General features: G+C 49.9%; 2 long non-coding RNA genes across 4 annotated transcripts in view; one reads left to right on the top strand and one right to left on the bottom strand.

Annotated features, from left to right (window-relative positions):
- Positions 1-15,290, top strand: part of LOC106149273 — a 53,495-nt gene extending 38,205 nt beyond the window's left edge. The window contains exons 4-7 of one of the 3 annotated variants that reach the window (XR_001235342.1): positions 89-296; positions 2,338-2,490; positions 3,752-4,986; positions 15,145-15,290. This is a non-coding gene — a long non-coding RNA (uncharacterized LOC106149273). Of the gene's footprint in view, positions 1-88; positions 297-2,337; positions 2,491-3,751; positions 4,987-15,144 lie in introns of those variants that run through there. The other 2 variants (XR_001235344.1, XR_001235343.1) reach the window with 2 other exon arrangements.
- LOC102017276 lies at positions 11,758-16,245 on the bottom strand. The gene is made up of 3 exons (XR_262078.2): positions 16,103-16,245; positions 12,883-13,283; positions 11,758-12,532 (listed from the first exon to the last, which is right to left on the bottom strand). It is a non-coding gene; the product is annotated as an uncharacterized LOC102017276 (long non-coding RNA).
- Positions 16,246-19,127: the final 2,882 nt, after the last annotated feature.

Here is a 19,127-nt window from a genome sequence, read left to right as displayed (position 1 = left end):
TGCTGAGCGCCACCCCCGGCCCTGTGTTTCCTTCTGTCACAGAACTTAGCGTGTTGGTAACAACCATCCCCTCCTCGCTGATTCACAGGAGTGCGCTCTGTCTCGTCGCCCAGGGCCCAGAACTGTGTCCGGCCCGTGCAAGAGTGTACCGTCAGTATTGCGGAGCTGAGGGGGCATGTTTGGGGCTTGGAGAGGACGCCAGGACCGGAAAGGCCGTCGGGTAGAAGGAGAACAGAGGACCTTTGGCATTGCTCTTCTTGCCACCCTTCAGAGACTCTGCAAAGCTAAGTGGGCAGGTCTGCACTGTTATTCGACACACAGAGTCTTGGTCCCCTCCCCCATCTCATTTCCCAGCAGCACCCCTGGCTCTTCCACAGCCCCAGCCTCCCCAAAGTGCTAAGTCTCCCCTGCAGTCCCAGGTTCTCTCACGTAAGTTCTCTTGCACATGTTCCCTCTGGAATGCCTTTGCGTGATTAGGAGGCACAGGGGACAAAGACTGGCCTTCCCACCTAATGCCGTGAGCATCCTCCCCTTCCCTGTAGGGGGTGCGCATCTGCATGGGGCACCTTCTCCAGGAGCGAGGGCCCAGGGAGCTGAATGGGCCTCTGGTCTCCATAGCGCCTTGTTTGGGGTCTCCAAATGAGAGGCCTGTTAGGGAGCCTGCCTGCCCAAGCCGTCTCCCCAGGCGGAGACAGCTGTGTCTCCTTTGTGCCGAGCGTGAGGCTGGCACGTGATAGGGAAGCAGGGTGTCCACCAGATAACTGGAACAGAGGTGGGTTTCGAGCCCGTGAGGCAATGGGGTCTGGCTGCGGTGGGGGCTGTGTTCATTTTCCAGATCCAGAGCAAGAATACCTGTTGACCTCGTTGGGCAAAGATTGGCATCCGCACCCATCCTGTGAGGAGGAGACTAAGCTGGGGGTGGGGAGCCTCTCTCTGGCCTCGTCAGCCACCTGGGTGCACCAGCCGTGAAATCAGAACCCATACCCCAAGCTCCATGGCCGCGTCCAGTTTTCCGTCAATGAAATATTCAGCTGCTCCTCAGCCGTCTGCTCTTTGTCTGGAAGGGAGGGCTGCTCCTCTTTCCTGCACGCGCTGTCCCTCGGTGCCCTGGCCAGGCTTCGTGCTATCCTGCCTCTGAAGTTTGCAAGTGCTCTGTGACCCCCCACCTCCAAGTCAGCAATTACCGTCTGCCTCCTCCCCAGTTCCAGCCCCACCGTCCCCAAGGCCCGGATCCTCTGCTAAACCTTCACTAGATGTGACCTTTCCTTCCTTTCCTGCACCCCAGATACCCATCTGAATAGGAAACCCACACTTCACAACCCCAGCCTCGTGGAATTAGTTCTTAGCAGGACCTATCCCTGTTCATCGAGGATAAATATCTCCGACTCAGTGGCTTGCTGCTGCTGTGGATCTCTCCTGTGCTGACTGGGTTGGAGCAAGGGTCCTCCTCTTGGTAGAGCAGGAATGGGAATTTCTAAAGAACGCGTGGGCCCTGGGCCCTGAAAGTCTCTCCATTTTAACCAAGGATAATTGTCTAGTCTTGTTCCCAGTCTGAACCAATTATTCTGCCGAAGCAGGGAGGGGAATGTTTGGGGTCAAACATGCAGCATACCCGGACACAGTGTGCCGCCTCCTGGGAGCACGGTGACTGCTCTCCTAGCTGGTGAGATCTGGTATGTCGGGAGATTGCCAAGGGACACAGCAAGGAGCAGAGGTGCTCACAGCAAGGCTCCTGAAGAAAGGGCTTTACTGTAGGGCCCCGCGGCTGACCCCGCACAACAGGACAGTGGGTCTTGCAGTATGCATATTGAAATTAGGTGTAAAGAAGATGGGAACTTGGGTATAAACAAGATCAAGTCTAACTTTTCTATACATTATTCAAACGGTTTTGATAAAGTAGCTCATACAGGGGCTGGGGATTTAGCTCAGTGGCACAGCGTCTGCCTGGCAAGCGCAAGGTCGTGAGTTCGATTCCCGGTACTGGAAAAAAACCAAAAAATAAAAAAGATTAAATAAAATAAAAAAATAAAAAAAAGGAGCTCATACAAAGCAAATCTAGCTGGCCCCAGCAGGATGGTGTTGTGTGGAGAAGTGCAGGATTTGAATTCTGAGATAGGCAAATGGAGCTTTGCGTCTGGGCCATGCTATTTATTCAGCCAAGTACCGCAGGTCAGACCCTGACTTTGCTGCACATTAATACACAGGTCTGCATGTTGAGTGTGCATGCGCATGTGTGTTTAGCTTTATATCCATCGCACTGTCGCTGTTTCAATGTTCTTTGTATGCAAACACTGTGTCAACTATTTTCTTTCTTTTTTCTTTTTCTTTGTGCTGGAGATTGAACCCGGGGCCTTGAGTCTGCCAATCCCACACTGCTCCACCGAACTTCACCCCAGCCTCCAAGCCATCCTTCTTTGCAAGGCCTTCATTTGGTCCTCGTAATAACTCTGCAAAGAAGACCTTGCATCCCGATCCTGCGGCTGAACAGAGGTGTAGTAGAGAAGTTAAGTAAATTGTTAGGAGACACATTTATTAAAGCATAGGTGAAAGATTCCATGTCTGAGCTCCTAAACATGATGAGATGCTGTGTTCTCATAAAATGAGAATAAAAACATCTTTCTCAGGAGTCTGGTAGCAGTCTGTATGAACAAGTCCTGTAAACTGTACAGCATTATTTTTCCAAAGAAGACTCAGCTCTTACACTCAAGGACTTCATAATCTAATTGATTAATGAAAGTGGTGTGGTGCTTAGGTCGATGTAACCAGTGTTAGCGTGTATGGTGTCCTCCTTAGCCTGGTGACCCAATTTAATATTGCCACTGATGAGACTTATAAGTATACCTGTCACACATAAATACAGAAGAGAGAAACAGAGAGAGAGCAAATAGTAAAATATCAACACTTGGTGACTCTATATGAAGGATTTATAGATTTTCCTATACTATCCCTTCAGCTTTTCTCTAGGTTTGAAATTTTCCCAGTAAAAATTGAGCAGGTAAGCAAATAGAAGTTTAGTATGGAAAGGAAGTAACTTACCATACACTCTTTATTAAAGGGTAGATCTGGATTTGATGCACGTTGCAGTGCTAGGGGGAGATGACTATTTAAAGGAACAGAGAGCTTCGTAATGTAAAAAGTTGTAAAACAACTTCATAATGTAAAAAGATCTCCACCAAACTTACTTCTCTGTTGTTTAATCAGTGGGATAGCTCGAGGGAGCCCCAGGGCCCCAGGGTGTAAGGGAGGCTCTCAGCTCTTCTACGGAAAGACTCTGGTAGTGCTTCATCCGGCCTGCTTTCCCTTTGGCAGCGGTGTAGCCAAAACAATCCTCTGCCCCAGATTCCAGGTTCTTAGGAGACAGGCTCCACATCCTCACCGAGGCTGGGGAAACCTCTGAGGTCCAGGGTTTCCATAGCGAAAACAAAGCCCCAGCTCTACCCAGACCACATCCACTGCTTGGCAGGAAGAGGTGGCAGGAAGAGGTGGCAGGAAGGGGGCCTTCAGCCGTCACCTGTGGTGCTTGCTTAAAATACTCATAGCCATGCAGGCTGGGTGCCCCAGGTAACACTGCAGCACGCTAGCATGTGAGCACTGACCATCCAGCCTAAAACCGTCTAAACCTGGCATTCAAGGTCTTGCAAAGGTTGGCTTCCGTTACTCCCCAGCCAGGCGGAAGGACTCCCTCATGTGCCCTCCAGCCTGTGTCTGCCCAGGCCTGCTCCTCACTGGAATCTTTCCTCTTTCTCCTCAGCCAACTCATCTTCGAGACCTCTGCTCCCTGGGGTCTTCCTGATCGCGTCAGCCCACTTCCGAGGCTTCCTGCCTTTCTCCAACTTCAGTGTGAAGTTGATGGCACTCAGCTGGATACGCTGCGGTAGACCATTCACAGTGGTTTTCACTTGCTTCCATGGATTCAGTGTCATCCTGCTGTTGGCTGTGATGTCTCTGAGTGCAGGGATCACATCTTTCTCTTGCGACCTTCTCGGTACTGAGGAAAAGGCCAAAGTCTCAGATTGGTGCTCAGAAGCAATTTGCTAAGATCTGAATGAGACAAAACCAGAATCAGGAGGTGGATGAGCTCTGAGAGAAAGGATTGCTTCTGGCTATGGACTGGCCTGGACAGGATGTGGGTGGAGTTGGCTGGCCCCCCATGGCTATTTGCATTTGGGGGTTGGATGCTTCCACGTCCCTGTCCCCCACTATTCATTTGCATCTGGAAATTTACATAGCGCTAAAGCAGCTTCCTGAGTAAAAAAGGTAGCCCTGCCACCTCTCCATGTCCCTCCTTTGTCCTTCAAAGTCCTGCCTGGGGAGGAGGTGAGGGAGGGGAGCCAGACGCAAAGGGAAGGAGACTGTCTGGGCTTCTTCCTGGGGTTCTCAGTGAAATTACTCCACAGTTCCATAGTAACCTACCTACCCCAGCTCCCTCCTGGGTCATCTGCCCAGCCATGCTCTAAGCAATTGAGACCAGCAAGTCAGACTGCGTGGGGAGGGACACCATGGAGAATTTGTCATCAGTGTGATGGGACCTCCCTTGTTGGCTCAGGAAGACAAAATTGCCACTTGTGCTGTTCCCTTGGCCTGGTCCTTTCCCTTGGCCACGCCTGGCAAACTCCCCAAAGCAGTGGCAGGCCCTGATCAAAGGCCTCAGTGAACAACTCCGTCTGCAGCTAAAATGGGCACCAAGAGAAAACAAAGGGCTTGAAATTGCCTCTTCCCCATTTCTACCTCGGTTTGCTCCTGAGACTGCCTGGTCACTGACTGCCGGGGCCTGCAGCACCTCGCCCTGGGGGTCCCGTTCCACAGTGGTAACTGGGAGCATCCTGGCCAGGGGAGACCTCGAGCCCTCTGGGTGCTTCTTAACCAGGAGCTGCCTGTCTCGGCCAGGACAAAGGATGTACTCAGCCTTACCAGCCACAGGACGAAACCAAGGCAGCAGATGAAAGAAGGGCTGCAAAGCAGCAGTCGCTAGGGGAACGAGGAAAGGTCAGTGACCTGTGAAACGTAAGCACAGTTGGGACCCAGAGCCAGGAACCAGGAGCGGGTTCCTAATGGAGGCAGTGAAAGAGAAAAATCAATGGTGCAGGGAGCTTCTGTGTTTTTCAAATGGCTGCCAGGAGAGTGGGGGAGAACTGTCAGCCGGGAGCACTGGAAATATATTAGCTGCCTTTCCGTTTGCCACTGGATCGGGTAGGTTATGAAAGTAGCGGTAGAGTTCTGGTCCCTGGAGGCCTCTCAGGAGATGGTAGCTAATTACCTATGGATCTCTGGTTCGGTTCAGCTCTGTCTCAAGGCAAGCAATGGAATATATGACGCCTGCAAGGTCCCCTTATCCGTTCTGGAGCAGATAACCACCAAGGAGAATTCAGGTGGCTGCCCCATAATTATTCGTGTCGCACACTTGCCTTAGCTGTTGAATGATCTAACAAAAGTCTTCAGTGCTCAAAGCCAGAAGGAATTTGGTGATTTCACTGCCCACTCCACCCCCTTTGACTTAAAATAATCTTAAAAATTCCAGCTTCCTGAAATCCTTAAGACAAACACTTGACTATCCATAAGAACCTGATCTTCAGCTTCCACTGGAAATGTTTGCATTTCTATCTGGTTAAATCAAGGTGGGGTCTGTTGGAATATTAATGCAGAGCACTTAGATGAAGCTATTAATTTAAAAAGAATGTGAGAATTAATGCTGAGCTTAATTGGAGCCTGAATCATCATAGATAGATTTTTACCCTCTTCTTCTTAATCAATTTCACTCTAATTAATTCTTCTATGGCTAAGTCTTGTTCCATTAGAGAGTCCGCTGATTATTTCTACAATCAAGAGGCTGTATATTCATGCATTTTTAATAAGGAACGACTGTGTCCTTTTTCATAAGAGATCCTGCTGGCTGGCAGTTGCAGCCGCTAAAATAATTATAGAGCAGATTACTTACTTTTAAAAGCATTGTTTGCTGTCATATTCATCCTAGGTGACAATTTGGAAGAGCTCCGGAGGCTGCTGTAATTGGCTAGAGGAGCTCGGTATTTAATGTGGCAATTTTCAATGTCAAGTGCTGTTTATTCATAGGTCATTGACTCTTTAAAAATAAACATGGGGTAATTTGGTCTTGCTGGCTGATGAAGTCACGTACTGTGACTCGAAGGCCATTCTCCCTGTGTGCTTAGTTTAAAACCTTGCCTCTTGCAAAGACCTCTTGTGCAGGCTGACTGGCACTGTCACTTCTACCTGTGACTGGCCCAAGTCTGGTCATTCATGTCTTTGCAGGGTGCTCTCGTGCTAGACCGTCAAACTCTTGCAAGCTGGACTGCTGGAGCAGGGCACACAGTAATTCCAATATTTTAACTGTTTCCTGGTCAGCTGGGGGAAGAGGGTAAATCCTTCTAAGGGAAAAGCTGTTTTGTTTGTTTGTTTTGGGGGGTGCTGCTAGGCATTAAACCCAGGGCCACGCACGTGGTCAGCAAGTACTCAGCCACTGAGCTGCATCCGCCCAATACTGCTTTGGGTTATGGGAAAAGTACTGGATCTTACATTACGCAGAGGAAAGGCCCTGCTTCTATGATGGACAGGTTGAGACAAGAGAAAATACATGTCCGTGCATGCTGATATAAAGGGCTATAATGGGAGCGGGAGCAGACAGAGCTACCCCTCTGCCTGGTGGAAGGGAGGCTTTCCTCTTCTTATAGAAGAGTGTTGGTTGGAGCCTGGGTCTAGACAGGGGAGATGTGGCCAAGAGCCCTCCTGTCTGTGGGAGTCAAGTTAGCTCTGCATTCAGGCAGGAAGTCAAGAGGGCCACGGCACGGCAGGAGAGTCATAGGCCATCTCCAATCAGTTGCTTTTCTCCTGTAATTAACGCTCTTCTGCTTACTATCACAAGCCTGCAGCCTTGCAGGGGTTAAACTTGCAGCCTTAGGGAAAAGCGAAGATCTTCTGTAGTGCCTGGAGCAGGAGCAGGGATACGGGCTGTGACTTTCCCTGCAACCCCCTCCTCTACTGGTAGTCTTGAAGCCCATGTAGAGGTTGCACATGGGCCGCAGGGAAAGAGGAGGTTTGGATGGAAGCCCTGCCAGGTGGATGGGTACAGATGTGGAGTGAGAGACTTCCCCACGTTCTGGAGAGAAAGAAGCCCTTAGAAGGAGAGCAAAATCCCTTAGAAGGACAGCTCGCAAAATGCATGCATGGGTGGCTGGCTAGCGGCCATCTAGGTCGTCCTTGATAGACACCGCGGTTGGTTGCTCTTAGAGGTTGTCCTACCCGCCCTGCTCTCTGCACCAGCTGTTCGGGAAAAAAGCCCAACTGTAGCAGCCTCCAGCTCATTTCCCAGGAATGCCTCTCCCAGCTGCTCTGCACAGTGCCGGGCCAAAGACTAGAGGTGTCATTGGACCTGAGGTCATTACTCTCACCCCCACTGCGGATGAGGAAACTGCAAAATCCTGCTGCAGTTACTCTCTATAATTAAATGGATCAAAAGCACTGTGCCTAAGAGTACTGAAGGTGATGTGCAGATTGGAAGAGCAGTCCCTGAGCTGGCTTTGACTTTATAGTAAATCCACGGCAAAGTCCCTGGGTGTCCAGTGCCAGCCCTCAACCTCCATTGCATTGATAGGGAATCTAGGCTCAGGGAGGTACCTATTCAAGTCATTCACTTAATCAGAGACAAGTTCAGACTTTGAGTGCCAGGACTTCCAGCTCCCAATCCAATTGTCTCTCCCCTGAGTAAATTTCCTCTTAGCTAGGGAAAGAAAAATGGGGGCTCCCTGAGACATCCAGCCAGGTTGCCATGCATTTACAATATGACCAAATGTGTGTACAGATTTTGACCTTCTGATCTCTTCAATTCCTCCAATATGCTTCAGGACACCCCTTTGAGTCATTGCCCTGTAAATAGTAACTGCACCAAAATTTTCCAGCTTCCTTATCAGTACTGTGGACATAATAACAGTCGAGTTATGGTATTGGAGTAATTCACGCAAAGGCCCTAAAATGGTATGTGGCACTAGTAAGTACTGATGCATGCTGTCTCAAAAAGGGAGAGTGTGTGAACCCAAGCTACTTTCATCGTGCATGAAAGTCTCAAACAAGAGATGGTACACAAAGGAGGCTGGAATCCAATGAGAGTCAAGTTAGAGTGGGATATTCCTGGGGGGAAGGATCCTCATCCCTGGCACTATATCAACCACTCAGCACTCCCAGAGGCAGGACGGGAGTAGGAAGACCCTATTAGCCCTAGGTCACCTGCCCTGGTCAAACCACAGTGCCTGAGATCTCAAGCGCAGCTGGTTGAGTCACGTCTGTCTGGTTGATATGACCCGCCCCACTCTGGCTGTGCTGCACTGACCTGGGTTCAGTTCTACAACTTGCACCCCAGCTTTGGTGCTGGGGAGCTTAGTCGGGGTAGAGGGCCCAGAAGATCAGGAGTCACATTGGCAGTGAGTGGAGATCATCTGGATTGTATGCTAGAAATTAATTCAGTTTGATTGGTTGATTGTTTTTTTTTCTGAGACAGGGTCTCACTATGTAGCTCAGGCTGGCCTTGAACCCACTATGTAGTCCAGGTTGGCCTTAAACTCATGGCGATTCTCCTGCCTCAGTCTCCCAAGTGCTGGGACCATAAGTGTGCGCCACTGCACCAATGCTAATTCAGTTTATTTTTGTCCATACTCACTATTTTGTTGTTTGTCATTTGTCGCACTCCTTTCCTCCTTTTCTCAGATGAGTCTCAGCCCTGCATCCACATCCTATCCACAGAATTTCCCACAGAAGGGGAAACCAGCTCCATGGTAAAGTGCTTGCCTAATATGTGTGAAGCCCTGTGTTCTACCCGCAGTAGTGGAAAAAAAAAATATTGTGTGCACCATTAAGTTCAATACAAAGGATATTCATTAATACTATTTTTGACTTAAAAAAATCACTATCATGGGGCTGGGGATTTAGCTCAGCAGCACAGCACCTGCCTGGCAAGCGTAAGGTCATGAGTTCTATTCCCGGTACCAGGGGAAAAAAAAAATCACAATCAGCCAGGCATAGTGGCACATACCTGCAATCCCAGCACCCAAGAGCCTGAGGCAGGAGGATCACTGGGCGTTCCAGGCGAGCCTGGGCTACAAAGTGAGTTCAAGGCCAGCCTGAATACATAGCAAGACCTTGTCTTATGAAAATAAAAAGCAAAACAAAATTCACAAATATTTCTGGCTCCTGTTACGGGGCTTTGCTTAGTATACAAGACACTTAATACATAACTGGTCTTCAGATTTTTCTGCATGAAGCTTTTGTCAGTCAGTTTAGACCAAGTTATGCTGTATAACAGACAGTTCCAACCAGGAAGGATTATTTCCCATGTATGTTAGATGTTCATCATTCATTATGGTTCCATTCCATTCATTACTTCATTCCATGTTTAGGCTAAAGAAACAGGGCCTCCAAGGGGTGGGGTTCACCTGTGGGAGGGGCCTGTGAACCACAGGAAACTCCTGATGGCTCTGAAAACCACTGGGGTGCGATGTGTATCAGCTCAATCGGGAAATGAAGTCGTCTGGCCAAGTCTGACACCGGCGTTGCTGGGAGGTAACTCTTCCCATAGGGAGGAGCTGTGCAGGGATGGTAGAAAATATTTTTGATTAAATGATACAGTCTACTCACAGGTTTTTTGTGTGTTTTGTTTTGTTTGTGAGATGAAGTCTTGCTATGTAGCCCGGGCTGGCCTCAAACTCTCCATCCTGCTGCCTGGGATTATAGGCATTCGCCACCACGCCTGTCATGCGTCGTTTTCTGGCTGACCTCGGCATCCATCGCCTCTGCAATCCATGCTGCCACTCTTGCCAGCCTTTTACTGGCTGCTGTGTGAGTCCTCTCTCCCTGAGTGGACTGAAGTCCTGAGAATAAGGACTATGTTCTGCTTTCCTCTGTGGTTCTATTACCTCAGTCTGTTCACGGAAAGGACTCCGTACTCATGGACTAAAGTCAAATGCTTCAGCATAGAATTTTATTTTTAGGGAGCAATCCCACACCATTCCCGCTCTTACACACGGGGAAAGTGAGGCTGTAACACTTTAGATGACGCGCACATTGGCGTTGGTCCTTGGAGTATCCCTGGGCCCTTAGTCTTAAGCTGCGCCCCATGGAGTGTATGTCTAAAACACAGGTACGCTTTACGTATTGTTTCTAAGTGGGGGCTTCAGGTTTGCCTGTGATGTGCACCCCTGAGACAAGATAAATGACACCACTGAAAGGTCAGCTGCCAGAGAGGCTGGGTTAAAGGCACAATAAAGTAAATCACTTGGTAAGTTAAACTAGAGAGGCCAAGGTGCTGAACAGAATTTAATTTATTTGTGACTGAAGTCAGTGCCATGTTTTTAAAATTGCACGCTAATAAAAGCCTGGGTTCTGTTGCCAAGATTCCAGAGAAATCCTAATTGTCATGTTTCCCTCCACTGGCCAGAAACTGGAGACTGGCAAAGACAGGAAGGACAGGGACAGCGGAGAACAGATGGAGCATTTCTGTCTCCTGTGGTCTGCAGCCTTGGATTCTGAGACAGAAGGAGCAGCGCCATCTTCCTCAGCGGCGTCATGGGTGCCTCCCCTTGACACGGCTGGCTCTGGGGACAGAGGTCTCTTCCTGGGCCCATTTCTCCCCTGGCTTAGCCCGTTGTTTCGAACATGCTGTGGTCTGGGTGCGTCCCTCCTGAGTTCATACTGAAACTCAAACCCCACGGAGGTGATAGGAAGTGCTGGGGTCTTCAGGCGCTCTGACTTCGTGAATGGATTAATGCCTCATGAAAGGGCTTGCAGGGGCAAGTTCACCCCTTCCGTCCCTTCTGCCATGTGAGGACACAATGTTGACCCTCTGGGGAACACAACCAGAAGGGGTCATCTTAGAAGCAGACAGACCAGGCCCTCCTCAGACACTGAGCCCGCTGGGGCCTTGCTCTGGGACTTCTCAGCCTCCAGAATTATGAGAAATGCATTTCTACTATTTAGAATTTACCCAGCGCAGATGGACTAAGAGAGACCAGCAGAGGGGCAACTTCTCACGTTGAGTTCAACAGAGAAGTCCTGTCCCATATACAGGGCCCTGGGTGGCCTACCCCGCTCATCTCTGCTTCCCAGACTCCTCTGGCCCATTCTCTGCCAGCAGAGCTACTGCCGGCTCTGCACAGGGCCAGCTCACAGTAGACCAGAAGCCTTTTCTCCTTCTGGAATTCCTTCTCCAGTTCTCGCAGTCATGCCACAGTCCTTTCTTGCTCCAACACCTCACGTAAAGACCATCTGTGGGCCGGGTATAACTCAGCGCAAGACCCTGAGTTCTGTTGCCAGCAACCCCACCCCGACTATCTGTTTCAGAGGAGTCCAGGCTTGAAGTCCTGAGATGACATCACTGTAGAGTACGGCCTAGTTTAGGACGCTATGCAGAGCTGTGTGCGTGGGATCTGCTCCACAGCGGCGTGGCACAGGACAGAGGACACCTATTGGAAGCGTCAGGAGACGTGAGAGCTTGTCTTCACTGGAACAGCTACTGGATGTGCAATTTTAGACAAGTCATTTCACCTTTCTGAGTGCAGCTTTCCTTACTCACACAGAGAAACTCAGTCCCTATTTTGTTTTAGCTCGCACTTTGGTAAGGGACAAAGACGTTATATATCACTAAAATAGCCATACTATTCATTGCTATATAGCAAATTGCCTCAAAATTCAATGGCTTAAAACAATAATCACTTTTTTTGTTTTTTTTTTTTTTTTCTGGTACCGGGAACCGAACTCACGACCTCGTGCTTGCCAGGCAGGCGCTGTGCCGCTGAGCTAAATCCCCAGCCCCAACAGTAGTCACTTGATTATCCCTCACAGCAGTGGGAATTGAGTGGCCCCAGCGCAGTGGCTTTCGTGCAGGGTCAGTCAAACAATGGTTGGGGCTGGAGCAAGTCACCTCAAAGGCTTCCTCAGTCACACAAGCAGCGCTGGGTGCTGGCTGTCAGCCGAGATCCCAGCCGGACCTGCCCCAGTCTTTCGTGTGATTTGTGCTTCCTCATAGCATGGAAGTTGCAAATGCTCCTAAGGCCCAGAAGTCCAAGACTGTCACTTCTGCCACAACTCATAGAGCCACCGAGATCCAAGCCAGTCAAGATTCAGCGGGAAAGGAAACGCCACCTCTTCGTCCGGGCAGGGACTCTGGAACAGGGCGTGTGGGATGGGAGGGGTTGCTGCAGCCCCCCTTGAAATTGGTGCACCATCCGTGAAGCAGCAGTGGGTACCCGGGCTCTCTCCCTGCGTCAGGCTCAGTTCCAACCACTTTATATCGATTAACTCACTCAATCCTCACAGAAATGCTACCAGGCAGGCGTGTTGTCACTATTGTCCTCATCTTTCGGCAGCAAAACAGAGTCACTGGGAGGGTAAGCACATTTGCCAAGGTCAGACAGCAATTAGTGTCAGGGCCCGGATTCGCCCTCAGGACTCCAGGCCATGATTTGATCATCACACCAGCGTCCTTCCTCTCAACTCCATCCCCAGGGAGAAATAATTGCTTTCTTCCTCCTGCCTTAAGGGTAACACAGAGTTGGTGTGAGTACCTGGGATGAAGCAGGCTGCACTGACTGAGCCTGGGGTCTTCCCCAGACACGCCGCTCACAGCAGCGCCCCCAGGGCCTGGTCCCTCGGGGAGAAACTGGCAGCTCCAAGGCAGAGAGGCAGAGGAGCCACCCAGCTGCACCCTGCTACCTTGTGGAGTCCTTACCAGCCGTGTCCCTCATATGCCATCCAAGGAGTCCTTGTGGTTCCAACCTTGGGTCATTTAAGTGGTTTGTTGTCGCATAAACAGTGCTTTCCAAGGGCACTGCAGGCTGTGTTGATTGAAATGCTAGGTGTCTGTATTTTGGGGTTTGGATTTACCTTTTCTGGTTCCAGGTACTTCCTTATTTTGGGCAGGCTGACCTTTGCTGGGAGACATTTGCTTGATGTGCTGGGCTGGCAGAGTGCCCACCTACCCTCTCAGGCCTGCGTGACGGTTGCTGGAGGGGTGCGTGCCCTGTTCTTGGCAGTCTGAGCGCACAGAGTTTATCTCATGAGAAGAAGGGCTCAGGGAGCAGGGGCAAGAGGTAGGAGACCTGCAGAATTCTTGCGTCACCGTTTTCTGAAGGCCTTCTGCTGGGGCCTCACACAGGACAAGAGCAGTGGCTGACTGTGTGCATTATCTCCCGGAGTGCGTGCAACTTCCCGTAGGCCACCGGAGATGAGGAAGCAGAGCCCGGATGTTGCTGCCCAGGTTACTAGGCAGCCAGCCAGTAGCTGTCCTGGTGTGGAACAGAATCCATGAAACTTCACTCAAAGGGGTGAGGGCAGAGCTAATGGAACAAATGAAGGGCACGCGGAGACTAGCAACAGCAGGACGCTCAGCAGGTCAAGGAGGAGAAAGACTGTGTTAGAGACGGGGTGAGAACCAGAGGCACAGTGTGGATCTAGAGTCCTAGAGGGACACAGTCACGGCCAGGACCAGACTCCAAAGGAAGCAGGGAACAGGAGAGACATACCCCGCCCTTGCCATGTCTCACATTGGCCCACCCCATCCAGAAGCCAGGGGCGAGGAAACCCCAGGTGACGCCATTGGAGGACGCCACCAGGGCACGAGGGGATCAGAGCAGGCTGGTGTGGGGCAAGTGGTAGGTAACTGGTAGAGCGGGGAGCTGGAGTTTGAGGTTCTTCCAAGTCGGGACACTTTCCCACAGAGCACACCATCAGGTTCACGCCCTCTCAGAGGCGGGCGCACTGGCCTGGCTCAGCCCCATCTTGTTTTTTTTTTTGAGACAGGGTCTCACTGTGTAGTCCAGGCTGGCCTTGAACTCACTGTGTAGTCCAGGCTGGTGGCCTCCTGAGTGCTGGGATTACAGGCGTGCACCACCACGCTCGGCAAGCGCCATCTTGATTTGAACCACCCTTTTCCCAATTCTTGCCTACGCTCCTGTAGGATCTTCTCCCAGAGAATAGAATTGCGTGGGCCCAGGCCTCGGGGCAGCTGGATCCTGTCGCAGCCCCACCTGCTAGTACCATGCTCTTTCAGTCTGTACTGACTTGGCCCCATGATGAAGCACCTTGGGTTTCTGACCAGCCATGTCCCCCATGCCCTGTCCAGTGCTTCCGCCCACGTCCTGCATTTGGCCTGCCCAGGAAGAGCCAGTCACCAGCAGCGTTACCACTGCCCTGTCACCGTTTGGGGCAGGGATGGAGTGGGAGCCCCCGTCACTCAGACCTGGAAGAAGCTCAGAAGGTGGTGGTCCTCTCAAGTGTCACCTAGATCCACAGCGAACTGAGGTTTAGCCACGAGGCAGTTAACTGGAACCATGTGATTTCCACACACTCTCTTCCTAGATGGGATCCCTACCCATTCCTCTGCACAGGCCTGGCTCCTGACTTTCCCCGCTTAGTCCTTCTTTGGAAGGCAGAAAGGAAGTCCCTCTGCTATGCCAGGAAGCCCCTTCCCTGGTGAGAGGGGCAGAGGAAAGTCTTTCTTCAAATATGACTAATGCAACAAGAGCAGGGTATTGGCTGGAAACTTGCGGCCTTCAGGGAAGGCCCCTGTGCTGCTTACCAGTGTTTTTCTTTTCCTGCCCACACACTTTAAACCAGGTGTGTCCATGTATTTTCTCCCCTGCAGTGTTCAGCCTGGCTAAGCCTGGGGACTGGCCTCAAGGCGGAGTTTGCCTCAAAACGTTAGGCCTAGAGGTGCGAGGTTACTGGGTGTCCCCACCAGCCTTGAATTCTTAGCTTCTCACCCGTTCCCTCCAATGTGGATCTGTACTACTGCATCCCTCCGCTGTGCATTTCAATCAGCAGCTCTACCGGTGGTGGCGAGGAGGAGGATATTGATGAGGGTGATCGCGGTGGTAGCCAATACAGCAGTACCTAGGTTCACAAACCTAATTCCTTCTGCAATTCTGCTTGCAAACTGAGTTGAACGAAAACCAAATCAAAATTAGTGGTTAGGTTCACTGCTGACCCGACAGGGAAATTTGATTCCATTCTTGTCCAATTCGGTTTGTGACGAGAATCTTGGCAAGAATTAAGTTTGTGAAACAAGGGCCCACTGTATTTACCATGCTTTAGCTACTGTTCTCTATACCAACTGACTTTGTCTTCACAACACTATTACCACTCCAGTTTTGCAGATGAAGAGAGCAAGGCTTGGCTAGAACACATGATTTGGCTGAGATCACACCATCTGCAAGTCGGAGAGCTGGGATCCAGGCCTAGTGAAGGCTCCACCGTCCGCGCAAAAGCTGTGACCCTGTGTTGCCTTCTGAAGGCAGATGGTAGATTTTTTTTTTTCTCTTTCTTTTTTCTTTCTCTAAAAGGTTTTCTTTGAATTATAATGGGGATGCAGTTAATAGCATGTATCTATTTATTTTTAAATTCTTTTTTGTGGTTTTTGGTTTTTTTCTGGTACCGGGAATTGAACTCACGACCTTGTGCTGGCCAGGCAGGCGCTGTGCCGCTGAGCTAAATCCCCAACCCCAATAGCATGTATTTAAAGAAAACAATTTTCCTGACCTATGTATATATCCATGAAACCATTGCTACAATCAAGATATGAATATCAAAAATAAATAAATTTTTAAGAAAAGACAGGAAGTATGTCCACCATTCCGCAAAGCTTCCTGTGCCCCTTTGTAGTGCATCTCTTCCTCCTTACCCTACTCTGTTCCTAGGAAACCAATTGTCTGCTTTCTGTCACCATAGATTAATTTGCATTTTCTAGACTTTTATATATGGAAGTAGGCAGCATGTATTCTTTTTTGGTCTAACTTCTTTCACTCAGCATAATTATTTTGAGTTTCATCCACGTGTTGCATGCACCAATAGTTCATTCCTCTTTCTTGCTGAGTAGTATTCCATTATATACTGTGTTAGGCTATAATTTATCTATTCACCCCTTGATAGACATTTAAACTGTTCATAGTATTTAGTTATTACATATCAAGTGACTATGAGCCTTCAAGTACAATCTTCTGTAGACATATGCTTCTGTTTTCTTCTAGGGCAAATACCTAGACAGGGAAATTCTAGATCATTTAATAGGTAGAAGGTTAAACTTGTGAGAAGTGGCCAAACTACTTACCAAAGTAGTTATGCTCCTTTATATTCTAGCCAGTAGTGATGAGAGTTCCAGTTGCTCCAATTCTTCCAACATTTGGCATAGTCTTTTGTTTGATTTTTTTCCTTTCTGTGTGCGGTACCAGTGATTGAACCCAGAGCCTCACAAAATGCTAGGCAAATGCTGTGCCACTGAGCTACACCCTCGGGTCTTTTTATTTTGATGTGAGTCAGAATCTCGCTAAATTGCCCAGACTGGCCTCAAACTTGTGATTCTCCTGCCTCAGCCTCCTGAGTCGCTGGGATTACAAGTGTGTACCACCCTACCCACAAAAAATTTAAATTATGATAAGTCTAATTTGTTGATTTTTTTTTCCTTTCATGAATCATGCCTCTCTCCACCTCCCCCTAGACAAGTATCTGAGCAGATGTTCTCTACCTTTTAAAAAAAAATTGTGATAAAATATATATAAAATTTACTGCTTTAGCCGTTGTTAAGTGTGCAGTTCAATAGCATTAAATTAAAGTTGCACTGCTGTTGCTTGTGCTTTGAAAGAATTTTTGCCAAATCCAAGGTCACTCAGATTTTCTGTTAAAAGCTTTATAGTTTTAGCTCTTACCAATCAATTTCAAACTGCATGGAATGAGGTAATGACTGAGGTTCACTTTTGCATATGGTTAAATGTACTTGCTCCTGCACCGTTTGTTGGAAAGGTCGTCCTTTTCCTACTCACTTCCTATGGGCCAGTGTCGGATACCCATGGGCTGGTTTTTGACTATTTTCCTGGTGTGCTTTCAGCTCCTACCCGTGCCAGGCTGCCCTCTGGTTCCCACATACTGTCTTCCCCGATGGGCTGTCTCCCTATCACTGGGTGAACCTGGCTCCCGACCTTCCCTTCTCATGGCTCGGTGGATCTGTAGAGGAATAGTCCAGGTTTTACTGAGCCCCTGTCTCTCCCCTGGTCTGCCTCCAGCCCTGTTCCTGCCTTCCTTGCCTGGGCTCTGTGCCCAGCACCAGACCCTGTGGCAGCCCACACAGTCTGATGCCATCAGAGTCCGGGAGAGCGAGGGCTGCGCATGGGCCCTGCTCAGCCGAGGAGCTCTAGCACAGCTGGTTTTCCCAGCCAGTTACTCAGGCAACCTGGACCCCGGAGACCAAGATCCAGCCCCCGGAGCAGTGGCCCAGCTGCCAGGTCTTCTCAAGATCTCACTGATCAGTGGTAGCAGCCCGGTTGTGAGCCCCAGTTAGGTTCAGAAATGAGATTTTAGGGAAAGAATATCAAAGAGTAAAACTGAACGAGGACAATGCAACCCATGTTCTCCTGCATGGAAGGAAGCCTTTTTACCACCAAGTCTACACAGCTTGTGTGACTTAGAGCCAAAGGACCCCCAAGGATGACCTCTACTCCAGCAGCCAGCGTGAGCAAGAAACGCAAACTGGGAAGAGGCTTGAAACGATTCCCTGACAGTCTGGAAGGGGGCAGGCAGTCTCTGGAGTTTTGCTGGGGTTTGTTGAGAGCCCATCCTTCTGTATCTCTGGGGGTGGAGGCAGGGAGTGTTGATCTTAGCAAGGGCTGCACACCCCTCCCCCACCCAACCGTCATGTGAGAACCACACAGCAGCCTGTGGGAGGCAAAGGCTCTCTGGAAGCATTTTATTTCGAATTCAGCTGGAAGAAGGTAATGCACTAATCCATATCTTTTTTTTTTTTTTTTCTTGAGACAGTGTCTCACTATGCAGTTCAGGCTGGCCTTGAGCTCACTTTGTAGCCCAGGCTGGTCTTGAGTTTGCAACGATCCTCCTGCCTCAGCCTCCCAAGTGCTGGGATTACACAAGTGAGCCGCCACACCTGGTGCCAATCCACATGAAAAGTGAGGCTGTACTGCATTTTCAACAAGGAGTAAAGAATCCCTGCTGTCAGCGCGCATTGGGCAGGGCTCCTGTGGGAGGCTGCACCCTAGCCTGAAGGTCCTCCCTTCCCACGAGGCTGGAGAGGGAATGCACTGTCTTGCCTGGGCCCTGGGCTCTCGGCTGTTTTTCCAGCCACCAGCCATACCTAGGCTTTTGCCTTTGCGAACCAGCAGTGCTAGTTCCCTGGTGGGAAGCCATAAACCCACTTCCCTGCTTCACTGGTGGGCTGGCAACGGACAGCAGCCCAGATGTGATGGTTGAGAAGACACAGCAAGGAGCATCAGCATACACCAGCCGTCCACTCGGCCATGGGTCCCGTCCTGGAAGACTGGAGACATCCGCGGTTTCCTTCCTGGGCCCGGGAAGTAAACAGAAGTAAATCCAAGAGGCTTATGCTGGAGCTCGCCTCTGACATCTCGGGACGCCAGAGAGTTTCTTCTCATCTCGGCCTGTTACCTCCCCGACAGTAGGATGCAGTAACCCTCAGTACAGAGGAGAGAGAGAGAGAGAGAGAGAGAGAGAGGAGGAATAGAGACACAGAGACACAGACAGACAGACACACACACACACAGAGTCATACTGGAAATAAATCATTTTAGGACATGATTGTCAGGCCCACTGGTTGTCAGATTAAGTTGAGGCTTTGGGGGCTTGAAATCCAAATGGAGTTGTGGGACGAGCGTATGCACAGGAGTCAGATACGTCTGGATGTAATCCTTGCCCTGCTGCTATCCCCTGACTGAGATGGGGGAGTCGCTTTGTTTGTCTGTAAAATGAGGTGACACCTGTCTTTTAGGGTTGCTATGGAGATTAATATTTTTTAAAGTAATAGCTACTTTTTTTTCCTTAAAGAGTAAGAGTCTTACCATGTTGCCCAGATGGGCCCCACACTCCTGGGCGCAAATGAGCCTCTTACTGTCCGAGTTGCTGAGACTACAGGTGTACACCACGGTGGCTGGAGTAGCAATAGCTACTTTGGGTTGAGTATCTACTATGTGCCTGACACAGTGCTAAATACTTCACATGTCTGTGGTGGATTGACAACTGGTGGGCAACTTGCAACCCCCAGCTGAACTTAATAAGCACGGCACCGGGTGTGGGAGGCCCACCTGGGGATCGTTGCCAGAAGCATAAGAGGC

This window comes from Chinchilla lanigera, unplaced genomic scaffold, assembly GCF_000276665.1.
Source record: "Chinchilla lanigera isolate Chin_1 unplaced genomic scaffold, ChiLan1.0 scaffold00040, whole genome shotgun sequence".
Taxonomy (NCBI): Eukaryota; Metazoa; Chordata; class Mammalia; order Rodentia; family Chinchillidae; genus Chinchilla; species Chinchilla lanigera.
Note: the sequence above shows the minus strand (reverse complement) of the source record. Positions and strands in the feature narration are given on the sequence as shown.